General features: G+C 35.7%; 1 long non-coding RNA gene and 1 pseudogene across 1 annotated transcript in view; one reads left to right on the top strand and one right to left on the bottom strand.

Moving 5' to 3' along the window:
- LOC134481128 (uncharacterized) overlaps window positions 1–22633 on the top strand; it is a 73778-nt gene that overhangs the window by 2070 nt on the left and 49075 nt on the right. The window lies entirely within an intron of this gene.
- Eef1akmt4-ps2 (EEF1A lysine methyltransferase 4, pseudogene 2) lies at window positions 9204–9985 on the bottom strand (annotated as a pseudogene).

Genomic DNA, 22633 nt, shown 5'->3' with positions numbered 1-22633 from the left:
TGTTTCACACTGAGAATTCTTAATCATGGACTAACAGCAGTTATACCTCTATTTTTTTTTTATTATTAACTTGAGTATTTCTTATATACATTTCGAGTGTTATTCCCTTTCCCAGTTTCCGGGCAAACATCCCCCTCCCCCCTCCCCTTTCTTATCGGTGTTCCCCTCCCCACCCTCCCCTCATTGTCCCCCTCCCCGCAACAGTCTAGTTCACTGGGGGTTCAGTCTTAGCAGGACCCAGGGCTTCCCCTTCCACTGGTGCTCTTACTAGGATATTCATTGCTACCTATGAGGTCAGAGTCCAGGGTCAGTCCATGTATAGTCTTTAGGTAGTGGCTTAGTCCCTGGAAGCTCTGGTTGCTTGGCATTGTTGTTCATATGGGGTCTCGAGCCCCTTCAAGCTCTTCCAGTTCTTTCTCTGATTCCTTCAACGGGGGTCCTATTCTCAGTTCAGTGGTTTGCTGCTGGTATTCGCCTCTGTATTTGCTGTATTCTGGCTGTGTCTCTCAGGAGCGATCTACATCAGGCTCCTGTCGGTCTGCACTTCTTTGCTTCATCCATCTTGTCTAATTGGATAGCTGTATATGCATGGGCCACATGTGGGGCAGACTCTGAATGGGTGTTCCTTCAGTCTCTGTTTTAATCTTTGCCTCTCTCTTCCCTGCCAAGGGTATTCTTGTTCCCCTTTTAAAGAAGCAGTGAACCATTCACATTTTGATCATCTGTCTTGAGTTTCATTTGTTCTAGGCATTTAGGGTAATTCAAGCATTTGGGCTAATAGCCACTTATCAGTGAGTGCATACCATGTATGTCTTTCTGTGTTTGGGTTAGCTCACTCAGGATGATATTTTCCAGTTCCAGCCATTTGCCTACGAATTTCATAAAGTCGTTGTTTTTGATAGCTGAGTAATATTCCATTGTGTAGATGTACCACATTTTCTGTATCCATTCCTCTGTTGAAGGGCATCTGGGTTCTTTCCAGCTTCTGGCTATTATAAATAAGGCTGCAATGAACATAGTGGAGCACGTGTCTTTTTTATATGTTGGGGCATCGTTTGGGTATATGCCCAAGAGAGGTATAGCTGGATCCTCAGGCAGTTCAATGTCCAATTTTCTGAGGATCCTCCAGACTGATTTCCAGAATGGTTGTACCAGTCTGCAATCCCACCAACAATGGAGGAGTGTTTCTCTTTCTCCACATCCTCGCCAGCATCTGTTGTCCCCTGAGTTTTTGATCTTAGCCATTCTCACTGGTGTGAGGTGAAATCTCAGGGTTGTTTTGATTTGCATTTCCCTTATGACTAAAGATGTTGAACATTTCTTTAGGTGTTTCTCCGCCATTCGGCATTCCTCAGCTGTGAATTCTTTGTTTAGCTCTGAGCCCCATTTTTTAATAGGGTTATTTGTTTCCCTGTGGTCTAACTTCTTGAGTTCTTTGTATATTTTGGATATAAGGCCTCTATCTGTTGTAGGATTGGTAAAGATCTTTTCCCAATCTGTTGGTTGCCGTTTTGTCCTAACCACAGTGTCCTTTGCCTTACAGAAGCTTTGCAGTTTTATGAGATCCCATTTGTCAATTCTTGATCTTAGAGCGTAAGCCATTGGTGTTTTGTTCAGGAAATTTTTTCCAGTGCCCATGTGTTCCAGATGCTTCCCTAGTTTTTCTTCTATTAGTTTGAGTGTGTCTGCTTTGATGTGGAGGTCCTTGATCCACTTGGACTTAAGCTTTGTACAGGGTGATAAGCATGGATCGATCTGCATTCTTCTACATGTTGACCTCCAGTTGAACCAGCACCATTTGCTGAAAATGCTATCTTTTTTCCATTGGATGGTTTTGGCTCCTTTGTCAAAAATCAAGTGACCATATGTGTGTGGGTTCATTTCTGGGTCTTCAATTCTATTCCATTGGTCTATCTGTCTGTCTCTGTACCAATACCATGCAGTTTTTATCACTATTGCTCTGTAATACTGCTTGAGTTCAGGGATAGTGGTTCCCCGTGAAGTCCTTTCATTGTTGAGGATAGCTTTAGCTATCCTGGGTTTTTTGTTATTCCAGATGAATTTGCAAATTGTTCTGTCTAACTCTTTGAAGAATTGGATTGGTATTTTGATGGGGATTTCATTGAATCTGTAGATTGCTTTTGGTAAAATGGCCATTTTTACTATATTAATCCTGCCAATCCAGTTATACCTCTATATATTACATTAATACATTTTCTAGTCTCTTATGGCTATATATCTCAGATAAATAATTCTAAATGACGCAATCATCTCTTGTCTATATAACACTAGGTGACAAACTGGAGAGGAGTTTTAATCCAGAAACTTGACTGCTCTGGCAAGGGGTCACATCCAAAGGCCTTCAAGGTCTCTGTGATGTGGCTGGAATGACAATCCTTTAAACCCTCTAGGTGGAATACAGTTATGTCTTTAGTATACAAGTTTAGTACCTAACAATGAAGGTAAAGTTAGTTTGTAGCAGAAACCAGTCATATTTAAAAGTAATGTCTAATTGATGGGCAGATAAAGTGAAGAATCAAATATATGACAGAATGTGTCAGAGATAGGATATATCAGCTGGAAGAGCTGAGTTGAACAGGTAAGCCAGAGTTAAGAAATAACTAGAAAGGGTGAGCTTATTAAGCTGTAAGCCTCTGAGAGGACATTTACATCATGCAAATAAAAGATACTTTGGCAACAAATAGGTTGCTGGGGGTTTTTTTTTTTTGGTTTTTTTTTGGGGGGGATGATTTTGTGCATTGTGTATTTCAGATGCTGATTATTTTGCTCAGAAATCTGGTTACATAATTATTACAGCATTTCCTGTCTCAATAATGTATAAAGACTTTTTCCATCACCTCCGATTGGTTAATAAAAGGTTGATCATCCTATAGATGGACAGGAAACAAGTTAAGGTGGGACCTCTGAACCCAATCAGGGGATCCCAAGTGGAGAGGAAGCAAGAGAGAGATCAAAAAGGAACAGCCTTGAGTAGGTCAGCAATGGAGTAACCGTAAAGACATACATACATGTGGCCCAGCTAGCCATGGTAAAACTTGGAGAGCAAGCATTGGGGCATGAGGCTGTGTAGTAGGCAACATAGTCAGGTTAGATTAGGGTTAGAATAGCAGATTATGTCCAGCTTAGTGCTTCCAGCTTATTAATAAATATAAGATCTCTGTGTAATTTATCAGAGAAAATGGAATTGTGATAGCTTTTATATGCTTGACCAAGGAAGTGGTATGATTAGAAAGTATAGTCCTATTGAAATAGGTGGGTGTAGGCTAAGAGACCCTCACTCTAACTGCCTGAAAGCCAGTATTTTGCTAGCAGCCTTCAAATGAAGATATAGAACTATCAGCTCCTTCTGTACCATGCCTGCCTGGAAGCTGCCAAGTTCCCACCTTGATAATAATGGACTGAACGTCTGAATCTCTGAACCTATAAGCCAGCCCCAACTTCCAGCAGTAAAACCCTAACTGAGTCAGAAGTTAGTACCAGGGACTGTGTTGTGACAGGCCTGACCATGATTTTGTCTGGAAGAATGTGGATTTGGGGACTTTGGATTTGGAAAGCAGTAGGATGCTTTAAGTGGGACTTAATGGCCTATCCTAGTAGGTATATGGAAATACTGTTACTTACAGTGGTTTGAATTGTGAAGACCCCGCCCAAGAGGTTTCACTGGAGAATTTTGATTTGTGGCCTAGAGACTATTTTTGTGGTATTTTGGCGAAGAATATGGCTACTTCTTGCCCTTAACTGAAGGGTCTGCCTGAGGCTAAGGTGAAGAGACTCAGATTGATTAAATTGACACAGGAAGTCTCAGTGACAGCCGTCATAGACTGTTCTCTGATTAAGTCTCATGAAGAGCATTTTAAGCACGTGTAGTAAGATGAGAAAGGAAAACGGTAAAATACAGGAAGCAAAACGGGCTGACAGTCCGTGTTACTCTCTTTACTGCTCTAGCCTTCTGCTTCTTCAAAGAAATATGCCGACAATTTCGATGCAGAAATTAAGCAATAATACACTGAATCTTGGGTCCTTCGGTGTTCAGGTTCTGACCTTCTTTAAGAGGTTTCTGATAACACATTGGGGGATATTATCTTCTTTAGTAAAATTGCAATTCTGCAGACTCTGTTCTTTTTTCTTTTACTTTTTTTTGATTTTTAAATTTTTATTTTGAAGTACTTTTAGGCTCATGAGAGCTGCTGAAATTGCCATCTGTGTTCTGCACTCAGGTGTTTTTCTTTTTTTTTTTTTATTAACTTGAGTATTTCTTATATACATTTCGAGTGTTATTCCCTTTCCCGGTTTCCGGGCAAACATCCCCCTCCCCCCTCCCCTTCTTTATGGGTGTACCCCTCCCCACCCTCCCCCCATTGCCGCCCTCCCCCCCATAGTCTAGTTCACTGGGGGTTCAGTCTTAGCAGGACCCAGGGCTTCCCCTTCCACTGGTGCTCTTTCTAGGATATTCATTGCTACCTATGAGGTCAGAGTCCAGGGTCAGTCCATGTATAGTCTTTAGGTAGTGGCTTAGTCCCTGGAAGCTCTGGTTGCTTGGCATTGTTGTACTTTTGGGGTCTCGAGCCCCTTCAAGCTCTTCCAGTTCTTTCTCTGATTTTCTTTCAATCTATATATGTATGCATGTACGTATGTATGTATCTATCTATCTATCTATCTATCTATCTATCTATCTATCTATCTATCTATCATCTATGTATTTATTTTTAGCCCCAACCAGTGAAACACAGTAGTATCTGTCAGTCTAGGAATACCCTCCATATTGTTGGTTTGTTTTGTTTCCCATAATGTCCAAGTTAAAATTACTCAGATTTGCATTGATAATACACCCCTGAACAGATTTTTGATTTTTTCTTTTCACTTTTTCTTGGTCTATAATGAGAATGTCCTTTAGCTAACCATGGGCACACTCTACCATGCTCAAGTTGGTCAATTCTACCTCCACAAAAATACAGTCATTTCCAAGACACCTGATCCATGCAACCCTTCCTCTTTTAACATACAGCATGGATATCAAGTTCTTTTGCCATGTGTTTTCTACAAAAAGTGTGAAGTTTTTGCTTGTCTATTTTAGTGAGTTTCTGAGAGACAGTGTTTGGAAGGTGCTATTTGGCTTTTTTTGAACAGCCAAATATCCTACCAGGATCCACCAACAGTATGAATTTTTAGTATTTAAAGACAGACACTTTTGAAAGTTGATGTGTTTCATATTGTGATAGGGATACTTATACAAGATCTTACAGAGACATGAGAAAGGAAAGGTTGTGGTGATAGATGTGCTTGTAAAATTGGCAAGGAGTCGATTTTTTGCTTAGTTTTATGTTAACCCTATGCAACCCTAGACATACAGAGGGAGAGGGAATCTTAATTGAAAAAAAAATATGCCCCCATAAGGTTGACAAATATGCTAATCTTAAAAGCATTTATTAATTAATGATTTGAGAAAGACCAGAAAACGAGGGATGGCTACTCAGGGCAAGTAGTTCTGTCTGACAGTAAAGCAAACTAAAGGGAACAAGCCATGACTCAGCTTCAATTCCTGCCTCCAAGGTTTGTCTGGAGTTTCTGCCCTGACTTCCCCCAGACTACAATTGGAAGCAAAGAGTGGCTTTCAGCATTGGTAGTTCCTCATAGCAATAGAAACATAACTAAGAGAGTAGTAAATGATTAGTGAGAAAAATATAAGTATAATTTATGCACAATTGAAATTATTTATTGACCAAATATAATGTGAAAAGTCCTAAATAATCTTTTTTTCTTTTAATAAAATAGCATGTCAAATAATGTTTTAATATAACATCTAAAAATCTCGCAATGTTAATTCTTTGGATTTTGCAAAATGAGTAGTATCCCTATTATTTAATAAATTATAATTTACACATGATGTATTATCTGACGTCAAACCGTTCACTTTTGTATTTAATCTTATAATTAATGCATAGGCTTTTTAAAAAAACAACTAGAATTTGGTCTCACTCCAAATAACATGCTCTTTTTATGATATGTGAAACAGTTTTTAAAATAGCCATTGAGCTAATTGATGATTAAAATTTATTTTCAAATCCACTTCTTAGTAAAGTTTTTCTTTGTTAAGATATGCATGATATTTCTAGGAGAAATACAAGCATTATGTATATTTGTATTGTATTTAACACTTTAATTGTATTCTTCTCCTCTCAGAGTTTAATATCCCTTAACATGGTCATCTTGAAATTGAGTCTGTGCCTTCTTATTATTTCAGATAAGCAGGGAGCCTGTCATAGAGATCACCTTCAACCTGACTCAGTAGAAAGGATAAAGGTTATATCATCCTGGAAATGAAAATGTCAAATATCAGAGTTAGGTTCAATTATCTATGGAAGGAGATATCTATACAGGGGAAATAGGTCATGATGTAATTCACATAATAGAATAATTAACATTTTTGTTTTTAAATTAATATTATAAGACATATAATACTGTATATGCTTATGAATTATGCTTTTGAATAATTCTGAACAGAAAATGTTGCTCAGTCATTATTTGAAATATGAATTTTTTCCTCATCTTACAAATTTCTATATAATATGTTTATAATTTAACGTACAGCTCTTTGAATCAGAGATTGGTAGGAAATCATTCTAAATTGCATGCTTGTAGTTTTTGTAAGAAAATATCACTATTACTGTTTTAATTTTAAGTTAGAATCTTAGATAATTAGTTGTTTCATTTTGACCATTGTGCCCTTTGCTCTTATGAGTCTTGGAAAATAGAGGTAATACTGAAACAAGATGTGTTATTAACTTGTGTTGGCATCCAGCAAGAATATTTCAGAATCAACTATTCAAGAGCTGGAATTATTTGTGAGCACCTACAATTGTATTTTACCTTATCACTCTATATAATTTAACCAATTGATAATTGAATACACACACACACACACAATGCCTTGGTATTTTCATATTTGATAGAGTAATAGAAGAAATTATTAATTATTTCTAGCTAAGCAATTTGTAGGTCAATGAATCCTTATAACAATGCCTGCATTTTTTTAGGGTATCTAGATTCTTGAGTACATCTTAATAATGTAAGGCAAATTAAGGCCAGTACTCTTACAATTGAATTTTTATCATTGATATTTCTTTGGCAAAATTGTTTAAATAATTTTTGGAATTTTAATTGTTTTGGAAAATGCTAATGAACATAAAAAGTTTTCCTTATTTTCTCAAATAACTCAGTTCAACAATTAGTTATGTAGAGATATATTGTTTTTTTAGAGTGCACTTCAGTTTGAGAGACTCGCATTGAAGTTTGATTATGGTCAAAGGTAATTATTCTGAGAACAAAGAACAATACTGCAATATAGACACAGATTGTGGGTGACAAAATCACATCGTACTTGGTTTAGACAGAGCTTGAGAAAAAAAAGACATAATGTAGAGTTCTAAAGAAAATTAAACTGAAATGTAAGCAAAATAAATTTTAAAAAAAGGAAAAACAAAGTCAAAACAGCATCTTCTATGTTCCTGTTTAATTTTTTCTTCAAAAGTGTTCTTGTTAATTATATATAAATATATCTATCTTTGTGATACTAATCTTTAAATATACATAAATATAATATAACTAAGACTAAATATTACTAGTATCTCATATCACTTCCTTAGAAGAACTGAATAAGTCACAGAATAGTTGCATGTGTGTGTGTGTGTGTGTGTGTGTGTGTGTGTGTGTGTTAATGGGTAATATGTCTTTTAAATCCTAAATTGGAAAAGTATATAAGATGAGAAAATGATCAAACTTCAGAAAAACACTGAATACATTTCTGATTCACTAAGAAGCAATATTTTCTATATGATTGCAAAAGGAGTCTCTTTAGGATATCCCTGTCTTTCTTCATGGATGAGAGTTTTAAGTCATGGATGATTTTGTTTTACAAATACATACCAGATGAAATGTTATGAGTTTATTAATCTATTTCTTCCAACCCACTTCAAAACTCAGTGTAGAGAAAGGAATATTTCCCCAAACAGAAATGTTTTACAAGAACAGACAGCAAAATATTAAGCCATTTATTTTTTGAAGCTCCAGGTTACTAAACAGACCTAATTTATTAAAAAGATGAGAAAAGTAGTCTATGATATCAACAGTTAAATTATAGTTTTTGAATCATAAGAAGAACCCTAAAAATGAATAAGTGACATCACCCCAAGTGCTTCACTTAGTAAGATGACTTTCTATCTGAAAATTGCCCTAGATATGGCTTATATAAATAACTGTGTTCTGTACTCTCCATGGATAGATCTCTGACAGCAATCCTCCTGCTTTTGAATAAGTGAGTTTATTAAATATATTTTGAGGAAAAGTTGAATAAAATGGGTGACAAGTAGCAGAAAGAGAGAGACAGGACACACAGTACATGAACAGAAAAATAACACCAGATTAAGTACTCAAAAAATCCAGTGGAGGGAACTGGCTTAGGCTGATTGAGAAAGCAAAACAACAGCAAAAGCAGTAGCAGCAACAACAAAACAAGCAATTAGCTAGAGTCCCTGATGGAGTAGGGTACCCTCAGGAGTGTTCAAACTGAGAGTTTACAAGCATCGGCATAAACTAACTAGAGAAACCCTGCTGAAATCGTTCTTCATAGAGTCTCACACAAAATAGAGCATTCTTCCGTGGATGAACTTCCTGCTTTTCTTCCCATCCAGGTAATTTCTATAACATGAGATAAAGGATAATAATTAACCTCTATTGGAAATAGTTCGTTGTCTGGCTGTTATTAAGGGCACTAAGGTTATAACATCCTGGGTGATTGCTTTTCTCACTGTCTCAGTCAGAGGACAGGCATGACAGAACAAGAACGTTTGGGAGACACTGGGCAGACACAAGCTTAGGTCTGCAATGTACATGTGGGGTAATTCCTCTTCCAGACTAATAATTTGCTTACATAGCCCAGGACACTACCAATAATCTGTGTGGCAAATGTTTAGCACAAAATGCTGTAAACTTAAATGTTTTTTCCTTTTTTCTTTTTTAAGTTGGACTCACTGTATTGGTTCACATGGGCTTGATCCCACAAGCACTGTTTTTATGCACAAGATCACTGGATTTGTGTACCCAGCAACCAGTCCCCAGCCCCAGATTGTGGATTCCAACACCCTAGGAGCCTAATGCACAAGGGCTGGGAAGACTTGGAGATCACACTTTCAGTTCCACAGATGAATGGCACTGAGTAAGTCCTCATTATCTGAGTCTTGGAGGAAGCAGGATGAGGTGGGAGGACAGGGGAAAGGGGTGTGTGTGAGACTATCTGGGCCCCCAGGGCCAGCTGGGACACAGTGAGCTCTCTGCCCTTATGTATGATGTAAATTGGAAATGAAAACCACTGCCATAGGTTGTATGACGCAATGACCAAGCATAATGGGATCGAGCATAGTGTCTGATCCTAAAGTGGGGACCTGCAGAAATCATTGAGATGTATTGGACCAGCACCTGGCTCAATTCACTCAGTACCTGGTCCACAGTGTGGACACCTTTAGAAGATACATTCCAGGGATATGGCTCCCCAGCCAGCAGGGCATCCAGTGTACCCCTCTCCAGCACAAAATCAAAGGACCCACTAGGGAAGTCCAGTGATCGAACATCCATGGCTTCCCAACATAGATTGGGTACATGGTCATAGCGAACTTGCATGGCTGCCTCCACTACTAGAGAGTAATCCACACTGGTCACATTAGGGAAGCCTCCAAGGAATAAATAGCTCTTAGCTCAAGACACTATTCCCTCAACCTAGCAGGAAGATACGGTCCTCAGGACACAGCTCCGGCTCTAGCAGGGCATGGAAAAAAGCAAAATCCCCAAACCACTCATAGGGTTCCGGAGTCTGCCATATTTTTGTAGCGCTGGTCCCAGTATTGGACTTGACAGTACTGGAAGTTCCTCTCAGTAACTCTGGAGGGGACACAGGAGTCCAGGGAGAGGCCATGCTCCGGGCCAAATTTAAATTTTCTTATGTGGGATGATTAAACTTTTTCTCTAGAGAAGCAGTGTAGTAGCTTGATTAATTTTGGCCCCTGTAGATTCGTACGCTTCAATGCTTAGACATGCAAGGTGGCACTCTTGGGAAGTATGACCATGTTGGAGGAGTTACATGTAGCCTTGTTGGAGAAAGTGTCTCATTATGTAGGTTTGAGGTCCCTTTTCTTAGGCTCTGCACAGTGGAGAAGACAGCCTGCACCCTGCCATGCTTCTCGTCATGATGATAATGGAAAAAACCTCTGAAACTGGAAGCCAGCCCCAATTAAATGTTTTCCCCTATAAGAGTTGCCTTCGTCATGGGGTCTCGTCAAAGCAATATATATCCTAAGACAAGCAGGCTACTTAAATACACATAAATTATTCCTTTTTGTAATTTATTGTAAATGTTCACATTCTTAAACCATCTACATGTAACTAATTTTCAAAATTAATTGACTCCAAGGACCATGTAATTGACCAAAATAGTTATCAGGTGCTTCACAAACAATAGGCTCTTTCTTTAGAATCTTTAATTGCTATGCGTGTTTGCTGTTGATGAATTGCCTGTTTCAAAATACTTGATATAGCACAAAAAATGTTTTATTAATATAATAATAAAACATGATTTTTCAAAAATATATATGATTAAAATAATATCCTGTTTTTACATTAATATTAGTACTTTCTACAGAGAAGATGGGATATACATATATATATATTAATTTACTACAGTAATATCAAGTGACTAATTCAGTTATTATAAATGATACTTGTACAACTTCCAAATCAGCACAGATATTTTAGCATCAGTTTAACATAAAAGGCAGCCTTCAATAATAAATGATTTTATTACCCAACATTTGTATACCTGAAAATTATTTTTCATATTTATAATGTAAAAAAACTAAAAATAATAACTAAATATGAATATTCATAAAAACATGAGAATAAACTGAAATAATATAATCAAAAGATTAATAATTCAGTTATAATATATGGTGGCTTAATTTTTTCTCATATTTTCATTTCTATATTATAGAAACAGATTTATTTTCTAAATATATGTAATAATAAATCCATTTCTAGGTACCACTTATCAAAATATTACATCAAACAATTTAGAAAATTAACTAGACTAAGATTATGTATTGTTAGATTTTTTTAGCTCAAGTTTTCCAGTTAAAATAGTAAAAAGGGATTTAAGATGTATCTATTTAAAATATTCAGCAAAAAGTCCGTGAAATAATTTAAAATTAGAAAAAGTATAAAAATATTTTAATATTTCATATATTTGTGGTGTGTGCATCCTTTATCTTTACTGTCAAAAACTTTGAGTCTGTGTGACTGTGTGTTCCAGCTTCTAGAAGTTGAGAAGCCCAGGGGAATGAATACCCAGCAGATGGTTTTGGAGACATAGCACTCAAATAGTTGAGTGGTTCCTTTACATTGCCATCTGCCATGTAATACTCTCAGAGATTGAAATCTTTCAACTATAAAATGTTCTGCCAAGATTTTAGAATGACTATTAGGGCAAACAACAGGTGAGAAGAATTCTGTAATGGATGAAAGGTCTCCAAAATATTTCTTAATGCATTTTTTTCTAGTAAAACATTCATATGTTTAAAATTAATTGAATGCATCACTGTGTCAACCTTCAGCAGAACAACTGCATTTACATTTACATAGCCATCTGCGAGTGTTTGCATAGTCATACCTCCTGGGTTGTGGAAACCTATTCTACAAAGAATCCAGCATTTGTAAGCATACTTGAACACCTGTCAATCAGTTCCTCTCTCTAGACACGCAGAACAAAAAAGCAGGGCGAAAAGAAATACTCCTGGCTATCCTAATACATCACAAGTTATTCGTCGATCCAATCAAAAATCTACACAACACTTTAGGAACCTTAATTACATAAGTTTTAAGATATTGGAAATATTCCTCCTAAGTGTTTTAATTTTCTGTTAGAATTGGAAAAAATGTGTTTTTAATATAAAATAAGTATTGGATGATACAGAAAGTAATTGTTAATATAAAAGTGTCTTGGAAAGAAATGAGAGTGATTCAATACAGAAGTATAGATATGAGCATGATCATCTACACCACCTTTTTGTGAAATATTTAGTGTTTTGCCCTGAGTTCATAAAAATCAATTTCCTTGTTATCATTATGTATATTCAAGTTACAAGAAAAATCTTTAATCTTGTAAACTAGGAAGAAAAAATCACATTAAAAAAAGAATGACAGTATTGCCATTATAATCAACATGATTTTATAATTAAATGATATACAATTAATAAAGGCATACAGCAAACTCAAACAAGATACAAAATATTCCACTTTATGTTAAAGAATATTATAAATAAAGCTTAAAACAGCTAAGGAAATGTAATTAAACCTTTACCACAGAAGCATAAAAATATATGAACAAAAAAGGCAAAAATGAGGGCTGTTGGAGTTGCATATAGTTTAAAAACTTCACTGTATATGTGTAGATCTGTTGAGACAAAGGACTTTTACTTTCATACAGGTATGAAAATCTATCAACAAAACTGTAATTTATTTAGCTATCTGTGATCTATAACCACATGCACATAACATAGTGGACAGTATTTTGGCTATTCTTCTTCTTATCCACATCACCATTTCATGTTACAGCGTTCAGTCTATTATTGAAATAAAGCCTGTAATGCTTGTAAATCCTGTGAAGTCGGAGATTCGGTCACAGGAAAAGGAGGCAATTAATCAACATTGTCCTAAGAATCTTTTTCTTAAGAGAATTCTCAGAGTCAAGGTCTTAACAGGATTTTTCTGTAATGAGTATATAATCAACAATATAAACTATATTAATTAATTAATTATATCATATTATTAAATAGTTATGTTAATTGTATTAAATATATTAGTTAGAACATAATATTTGATGTTACTGTAAGAATTAATAGATCCTAAAATACAGATGGGAAAAAATGAAGTCACCTTTCAGCTGAGCAATTTTAAAGGAGTAAATTTAAAAATTATGCTATTATGACAAAATCAAAAGTAGTCATGTCTTGATATTTGGAATGGAGGTGTTCTAGCATCAAATATGGATACATTGTGCAAATGGTAAATCATTTAATAAAATCTGGGCTGTATTTGAATATAAATATTTGTCTTTTAATCTATACTTCAAACTTAAAAATCCCCCTTATTGGTATTGTATAAAATACAAATAATGTACAAAAAATGCAAATATTCTACAAATTGTGATTGTACCACACCATTTAAGGAATGTTGGCCAAAGTATGTGCATGTTCAATAAAAATAAAATTGATATGTGTGTTTTCTTTTGTTTAACTCCAGTTGATTAAATTCCTGTCCATGTGTAACTCATTTACATGAAATGACAACTCTAGAGTGGTTATGAAAATGACTTTTTTTCATGAGTGACTGATAATAAAAATGCATATCTGGATGCAAAGCAGTCTGAATATCTATGTTTTTCTCACTGTTTATATCATTATAAGTATTTGTCCTTTTTAGCATAGTCACTGTGTGGTTTGGGCTAGTCTGGAGGTTACAATCCTCCTGCCTCTGCCCCAGCCTGTGAGTGTTAAGTTTACAAGCATAAACCATACTGTGACTTAAATTTTAGTTCTTAATTGTGTTTTTAGCATATAATGATGAATAAAACAAATAAACAGCAACAAGAACAAAGCTCCTTCATATGTTCCATGGATAGTCTTGCATTCTATGGCTATTGATCCTCATGGACATTTTTCCTTTTCTAAAAACCCTCTTATATACAGAATTCCACTCTCCTTCAAATTAATAGGCTTTTACTTCATTAATTGTTAGCTTAGGCATGTGTATGTGTATGCTAGTGTTTCTTGTGTTTTCTTTTTCTTCCCTCCCTCGCTCCTTTCTTTCTTTCTTTCTTTCTTTCTTTCTTTCTTTCTTTCTTTCTTTCTTTCTTTCTTCCTTCCTTCCTTCCTTCCTTTCTTTCTTTCTTTCTTTCTTTCTTTCTTTCTTTCTTTCTTTCTTTTGTTCTGCTTTGTGTGGAGAGTTTTTAGTGCTGCTTCTAAGAAATTGGCAAGGATATTTGAAATTAGGCTAGGACAAGGAAGTAAGCTAGGAAAATACAGCCAAAAAATTTATTTCTTTTATCTTGATCATCTTGAAGAGTCCCTTGAAACACTGACCTTGGGAACTTTTCTTTATATCTTGTTATTTGACTACTTTGTTTGTGTCTTAGAACTGACCCTATTCTTTGATTGTACCTAGAGTAATATAAAAGCAGACTGGCAAAAGTTAATCCTGCTTCAGCATTTGCTATAGTCACACTATAATGTTGTCTAATTATCTTTTTTTCTTCTTTAATCCTCACTCTTTCCCGAGAGAGACTCTGTTGACTGAGCTGCCTTGGTCACCTTTGATTGCTCTTTTGTTTGTCTGTTTATTTGAGGGGGGGGGGGAAGAGTTGGGTAGTTGAGAGGATATAGAGGATCTGGGAGGAGTAACCATGATTAGAATGCAGTGTAAATTATTTCTAATATTTTTTAAATTATAAGATTATTAAAATAGATTTCTCTGTTCTCTGTAGTTAATATAAATCATTGAACAAATTTCATAGTTAATAAAAGTAATTAAACATCTAACTCACAGTTTGTGGCAGGAGAACTAAGATAAACCAAGTACAATGGGGAATGTTTGGAATACCACCTAGTCAGGAGGCTGAGGCACACTGACTTTGAGATTGGGGCCAACAAACCCTACTTTACAAGACATACTATCTCAAAAGTAAGAAAACACACTGAAAAGCTAACATGAAGCTATTTTACTTTACTACTCCATGGTTTTTGATGTGGTTAATAAAATGTTTCTCCCTCATGGATAAATAGTTAACTTTTAGATATTTACCACTTTGTTAACACAAGATGACATTACATTTACCTAGAATCACTTAGTTTGTCAAACAGTATTTCAATACATATACACATTTTAAATATTGCTTACTCAACGTTTTCACAATTAATTTTCATGATATTATAATTTGAGTGTTTTCTAGTATCCCATTAAAGAGTTTAGAAAAATAGATCAAAGGATAAAAATACTGCTTTATCAATAAGTATTTTTAATTCTCTTGTTAATTACTGTTTTGTTTATTATTTTCTATCACTTGAACTAAAGTAACAAGAGTCCTTAATTTTAATGAAGGTAAAAAGGTTAATTGTTGCTGTGTTAATGAGTGATTATGCTAATATTACTTTATAAACACACCAATCTGTGTATAGTAGAGACTACTCACATTCATTGTTCCTGTAAAAATGTTGTTTTGATAATGTATTCATTATTTCACCCACTTTTAAGATCTGACATGGAGATAAAAAATTTAAAATATAATTCAAACTCAAAATATGTTGTAATGTTTAAAAAAGCCATTAAGTAAGTATATTTTTCTTTTATATTTTATGAAACAAAACGCTAAAATATACATATATGAATTATCTCTAAATTAATGTTAGATTTGTTTTTTCTAAAGTAAAGAACAAAATGACTGTCAATTTTATCTTTATCTTTTGAAATATCCAACCTACCACACACACACACACACACACACACACACACACACACAAACATACACACGCACACACACACACACACACACACACACACACACACACACACACACACTACTTTTTCTCCTTTTTCCTAAGCACAGTGGATATTTCAAAGCAAACGTACCTATCTGAAAAGTGAAAGCTACCATCTGCAGATGAATGCACTGCTCTGCATTTCTTGGTGGCTGTAGACCACCTCACTCAGGATTACTGTTTTCAGGCTCCTACATTTCACAATTTCTTTCTTCACATTTGAGCAATATTCTACTATATAATTGTACCACATTTACATTATATTTAATATTTAATGAACATCTAAATATTTCCCATATCCTGGCTATTACAAATATAGCAGCAACAAGAATGAATGAAATGAACAAGTAACTATAATATAACTATTGTTAAGAAATATTTGTTTATTTTTAATTTTTTGTGCATTTTTATGCATATTTATGCATATTTATGCATATTTATGCATATTTTAATTTTTCAGGCTCCTCTCAGCATTCACTTCTTAGCATAAGAGATATTGTCTGGGTTTGGTGACTGTATGTATATGGGCTGGATCCCCAGATGGGGCAGGCCCTGAATCACCATTCCTTCAGTCTTGCTCCAAACTTTTTCTCCATACCTCCTTTGAATATTTTTGTTCCCTCTTGACTGAAGCATTCTCACTTTGGTCTTCCTTCTTCTTGGTCTTCATGTAGTCTGTGGATTGTGTCTTGGGTAACTCAAGCTTTTGGTGGCATCACCAGAGTCCAGTTCTCCCACCAAAGCAAATACTGGATATACCAACACACCGGAACAGCAAGATTTGGATTTAAAAACCACATCTTATGAAGATGACAGAGTACTTTAAAGAGGATATAAATAACTCGCTTAAAAAATACAGAACAACAGAGGTAAACAAAGCCCTTAAAGAGGAAACACAAAAATTCCTTAAGGAATTACAGGAAACAGCCAAACAGGTAAAGGAATTGAACAAAACCATCCAGGATTTAAAAATGGAAATAGAAACAATAAAGAAATTACAAAGGGAGACAACCCTGGAGACAAAAACCTTATGAAAGAGATCAGGAGTCATAAATGAAGGCATCAACGACAGAATACAAGAGATAGAAGAGAGAATCTCAGGGACAGAAGATACCATAAAAAACATTGACATAACCCAACCATTAAAGATAATATAAAACACAAAAACGTCCTAACCCAGGAACAGGTTATCCAGGAAATTCAGGACACAATGAGAAGATCAAACCTAAGGATAATAGGTATAGAAGAGGGTAAAGATTCACAAATTAAAGGGCCAGTAATATCTTTAAAAAATTATAGGAGAAAACTTTAGTAACCTAAAGAAAGAGATACTCATAAACATACAAGATGCCTACAGAAATCCAAATAGATTGGACCAGAAAAGAAATTCCTCCTGTCACATTATAGTCAAAACACAAAATGCACAAAACAAAGAAAGAATATTAAAAACAGTAAGGGAAAAAATGTCAGGTAACATATAAAGGCAGACCTATCAGAATTACACCAAGCTTCTCACCAGAGACTATGAGAGGCTGAAGATCCTGGACAGATGTCATGCAGACCCAAAGGGAACACAAATGCCAGCCCAGGCTACTGTATCCAGCAAAACTTCCAATTAACATAGATGGAGAAACCAAGATATTCCATGACAAAACCAAATATACACAGTATCTTTCCACCTATCCAGCCCTTCAAAGGAAAAGAGATGGAAGCCTCCAAAACAAGGAGGGAAACTACATCATAGGAAAAGCAAGAAAGTAATCTCCTTGCAAAGAAACCAAAAGAAGAGAGACACACAAACATAATTCCACCTCTAACAACAAAAATAACAGGAAACAACAATCACTATTTCTTAATATCTCTTAACATCAATGGACTCTAACAGACTGGATAGGTAAAGAGGACCCAGCATTTTCCTGAATACAGGAAACACACCTCAGTCACAAAGACAGACACTACCTCAGAGTAAAATGCTGGAAAACTATTTTCCAAGCAAATGATCCTAACTAAAAAGCTGGAGTAGTCATTGTATTACTGAATAAAATCAACTTTCAACCAAAACTTAACAAAAGGATAAAGAAAAGTTTTTCATATTCATCAAAGGAAAAATTCAAAATGAACACTCTAGCCTGAGTATCTATGCTCAAATTGCAAAGGCACTTACATTCATAAAAGGAACCCCACTAAAACTCATAGAAATATTAATTTTATGTATGAGTACACTGTTGCTGTCTGTAGACACTACAGAAGAGGGCAGCAGATCCTTTTACAGATGGCTATAAACCACCATGTGTTTGCTGGGAATTGAACTCAGGACCTCTGGAAGAGCAGGCAGTGCTCTTAACCACTAAGTCATCTCTCAAGTCCTTGTCTTTCTGGCCTTTTGAGGACTGTCCACAACACTGACTTCCAGAGCTGCTGCACCAGTTTGCATTTTGATGAAGAGTGAGTGTTTTCTTTACCAGGATTTTTGCCAACATTTGGTAGTGTATTTCAATTTTTTTCATTTTACTTTTGTATTGTGATGTGGCTAAGATGAAAGTTTAAAATAGCTTTAATTTCATCTTTCTAATTATTGAGGATATACAACATTAAAAATATTTCTCAATCATCTTTTGAGAATTCTAGTTCCTTCTTCCAATTTTCAATTGGCTTGTGTATATTGCTTTTGTCTTCTTTTATGAGTCATTTGTATATCCTAGACACTAAGCCTTTGTCAGATATAAGACGGTAAAGTTTTTTGTTTTGTTTTGTTTTGTTTTGTTTTGTTTTTCTATTCTGAAGGCTGCCTCTGTGTTAGTTTTCTTCCAGGGTATATAGTTTCTGATACCTAACACTCCTCTCTGGGGCAAGACCCAAAATGAAACTATTTGACAGCTCAGAGAGGTCACAAATTTTTAGGGGGAAGATAGTAAGAGGAATCCGGATAGACTTGAAAAAAAAGTGGGTTTAAATATATTAAAAATAAATTAAAGTTTTAATTGGTGAAAATATGGCAGTGAAGTAGATGATAGGCTTCTCCACTAATATAATAAGCCAATTCAAGCCAAATTAAAATTATTAAAAGCATGTTTACTTGAAATTAGCTCGCAGGTGAGTTCATCAGTTTCATAAAGCTAAGGAAGTTGCCTTGCCATGCAGTTACGTTGACAGAGAGAAGAGAGAGAGAGAGAGAGAGAGAGAGAGAGAGAGGGGGGGGGCAGGGAGAAAGAGAGAGAGGCAGGGAGAAAGAGAGAAAGAGAGGGGAAGGGGGAAATGGGGAGAGGGAGGGAAAGAGGGAGAGAGAGAGGGTGGAGAGGGAGAGGGAGTGAGAGAGGGAGAGTCCCTCTGGGGAAAAGGTAGCACATTCTCTGGACTGGAATGTTCATGTAGGGGTAGGTGTGGGAGTGGGGATATGCTAGCCATACTTGTCAGAGTTAGGGGTTGAGGGAGTCTAGGAAAATCTAAAGGACAGGTACATTTTGATATGCAAAAGGAACATCTTGGCAACTTGACCAGAGCTTGAAATTTAAAGTTCCTGTTAATCAAATTGATCTTTGTTGATATGCTTTCTTTGTACGCCACACACTTTTAAAGTAGTAAATAAAATTACTTGGGCTATAATTGTAATAATTTGGAATAAATTGATTTTATTTCTGCCTTTAGAGATCTTTTCATACAGAAAGACTTTATCTATTGGTGTAGAGAAAAAGGACCTATAGTATAATTTTCCAAATCCTTACCATTAGATTTCCACTGTAGCTGGATTAAAAATCCAATTTTCAAATTTTTTTTAATTCTATTTTATATAGTTGATCTGTTTTCCTTGTTATCATAGCACCAAATTTTATAAACTGTTTTTTGGTAGAAGCATCCATATCTGTTTGACTTTATTATCTAGCTACTAAAAATTTTACTCCTAAAGTCACTCCTAAATACAATAAGAGAAACATTTAACAGTTACCACAAGTAAAATTTCAGGGATGCATCCTGGATTACAAAGCTTTTACCAAAAATATTGAAATCTCTTTACCCAATAAATTAGAAAAAATCACTATTTTCTATTGCTTGAACTTTTACTTTCTGAGATTTCTCATTTCTTTAACAACACCTTCATAAAATTAACTTAAGCCAAAGCCATGATAGTCTATTTTGGCTCTCACTTCATGGCTGATAATAAAAACTTATGAATTATCATATTCCAAAAGCATTGAGATAGAATAAATTATAATTTAAAAGTATAATGTTCTTATGTATAGAAGTTATTAAGATAAAGTAATCAAAATGTCTGTTCATAGGCATAAAATATTTTCTCCATAAAATATTTCCAAAGATAAAACAATTACCTATTTTTATCTCAGTGACTATGAAATCCTTTAAACGACTGGTCTGGTCTTGGCCATGATTCGCAAACCTTGTATCAACTTAGTCTAGTGAGTAGACCTGATCCTTCTAGGCCAATGTCATATCATACCTCCAAGTCTAGACCATGCCACACATCCTGTTTTTTCACTCCAGTATGGTGAGCTCTCTAAATACTAGCCCATTGACATTCGCTTTCATTTCCAAATATAACATGGGTCAAATGCGTTATGCTCATAACCCATTTATTGATATTTTCACTGGTCAAAGACCTCAGACTTGACCTTAGTCACATACCCTATGTTATACTACATTAACCTGACCTTGGCCAGCCTCTGTTCTATCCAACAGCAAGGGCTAGTCCAGGTCATACATTCTGTGACAATGTTAAGTTTGTTAAGTTCAGCAAGTCCTAACAAGTCTCAACAAACCTGGGCTGTATCCAACCTCCATGCTTGTTCCCATTTGCATTTTCTTGACACTGTTCCAATCTGTTGACTTTCATAAACAGTAGGTCACCAACATATGCAACCTCCAGGCTAAGCTTGGAAGACACACTTGTGTACTGGCTCAGTTTACAGCATCCCTGAAATCTTGTCTATTCATTCCAGTTCAAATCTCATGCTTAAGATTGGTCATACAATGTGTATATTACCCATGTTCTTCCTGGGATTCTGAGGATAAGTGGGTGAGCCTGTATTTGGACACAGACCACTTAAATCCAGCATTTATAATATGGAGTTTGTACCATTATTACACCTGTGTGTATATGTTTTGGGAATAAATCATCATAACTCAGCACCCAGCTGGCCTAGATGGATTATTGGGGAATCCCTGAGAGGATAATGAATGGAAGGGAAACAAACCATGAAGAGGTAATAATGAAATCCAGTAGAGCTGGACTCAGTGAGTCAGACTGGATCAAACTTCTGGAGAGACCTGCCTCATATTTTAATTTTCTTACACATTTAAACATAGTGTTAACTTTGGGGAAAGTGACAGTTTTTATAACAAAGCTGAGAAAATGGCTACTTCAAAATTTCCTTGCAAAATATACCTGCTACAACAATATACCTGAGATCTTTATCCTAAGAATGAGTTCTACTGACTGGGAAACAGTTCTCAGGGATAGGGCCTGGAAAAGAAGGTTGTAATAAGCATAAGGATGAATTCTCTAAATGGAAGGTGCAAACTGCATGGGGCCTCTTTCATAAGGATGGGTCTTACTCACTGCTTTAGGGCCTAAACCATTCTCAGAATTTGGGAGAAATTCAAGTCAAGCTGATTTCTAAAAGACAAGCAAAGCATCTCCAGGGTGGTTGTTGACTTTAACCATCCAGGGAACCAAGCATTATTTTCCTTCTTTTAAAGAAAGTTGGCCTTTGTGGTTAACAAACCTGGTTTCTCCAATGCTTACTCTAAGCTCTGTTTCCTATAATTAATGATTTACTCTAGTAGTGAACAAGGGATGTTTTATTCTAATAAGGTCTAGTTAGAAGAGGTGAGGATTTATGTGTGCTCTTACTTATGTATCTGACTATGCACAACCATAGCCACCTCACATACAGGTCTGTGCTGTCAGAGGACAACATCAGAATAGGATCTTACTTTCTCCCTTGTTTGTTGCAAAGCTCCTTTTGGATACTATGGATACTAAGCCAACTGGTCTATTAGATTCCTATGAATCTCCTGTACCTACCCACTATCCTATATTACCACTCCCAGGAATGGTGCTAATCTTATACTTCTGTCTAGTTAACCCTGCTTCTTTGTAGTACATGGAGTTCATGGTCATATTTTGCATGGTGAGTTCTTGTCTTAGTAAGTTTTTATTACTGTGGAAAGGCACCATTTATAATTGAAAGCACTTCATTGGAGCTGGCTTTCAGTTTCAGCAGTTTAGTCCATTATTTACATGGCTAGGAGCTAGTCAGCATGAAGGCAGACATGGGCAGGAGAAGGATCTGAGAAGTCTATGATTGACAGGTGCAGAAAGTACACAGATTTGAGATTCTGAAAACTCAAAGCCTGTCCTACAGTGACACACCTACTCCATCAAGGCCTCAACTCTAAATCGTGTCACTGCCTAAAGGGGCAATTTTTATTGAAACCACTAGAGCGCTTTAACCACTTAATGATTTGTGCAGCCTTGTCCCTACATTTTAATAATAAATTAATATTATTTTAGGAAATTATGACAATTGCATCTTTCTGTATTACAGTTTAAGGAAAAACCTTTGGTTTATATGTTAAATTGCAGTATTAGTTTACAGAATATAAAGAAAATATCATAGGCTGTATGTGGACATTTGGCTTTAAAGGATACATAGTAGATATTAAAACCAGAAACCAGGGTTGGTGATTTAGCTCAGTGGTAGAGCGCTTGCCTAGCTAAGCACAAGGCCCTGGGTTTGGTCCTCAGCTCCGACAAAAAAAAAAAAGACCAGGAACCAAAGAACATTGCATATGAGTTCAAGATATATACAACCCCAAAGACTGGACTTACCTGGAAACATTCTTATTAGCAGTAATATAGTAATGGGAAATCTGAAGTAAGCCCACATTTTCTATACCTTGGAAGGGCCTGAAAGTCCAAAAACAAATCAGTACTTAAAAGGAACAGAGGTTATAGACCCTTG

This window comes from Rattus norvegicus, chromosome 11, assembly GCF_036323735.1.
Source record: "Rattus norvegicus strain BN/NHsdMcwi chromosome 11, GRCr8, whole genome shotgun sequence".
Classification (NCBI taxonomy): Eukaryota; Metazoa; Chordata; class Mammalia; order Rodentia; family Muridae; genus Rattus; species Rattus norvegicus.
The sequence above is the reverse complement of the archived record's forward strand: the minus strand, read 5'-3'. Positions and strand labels throughout refer to the sequence as shown.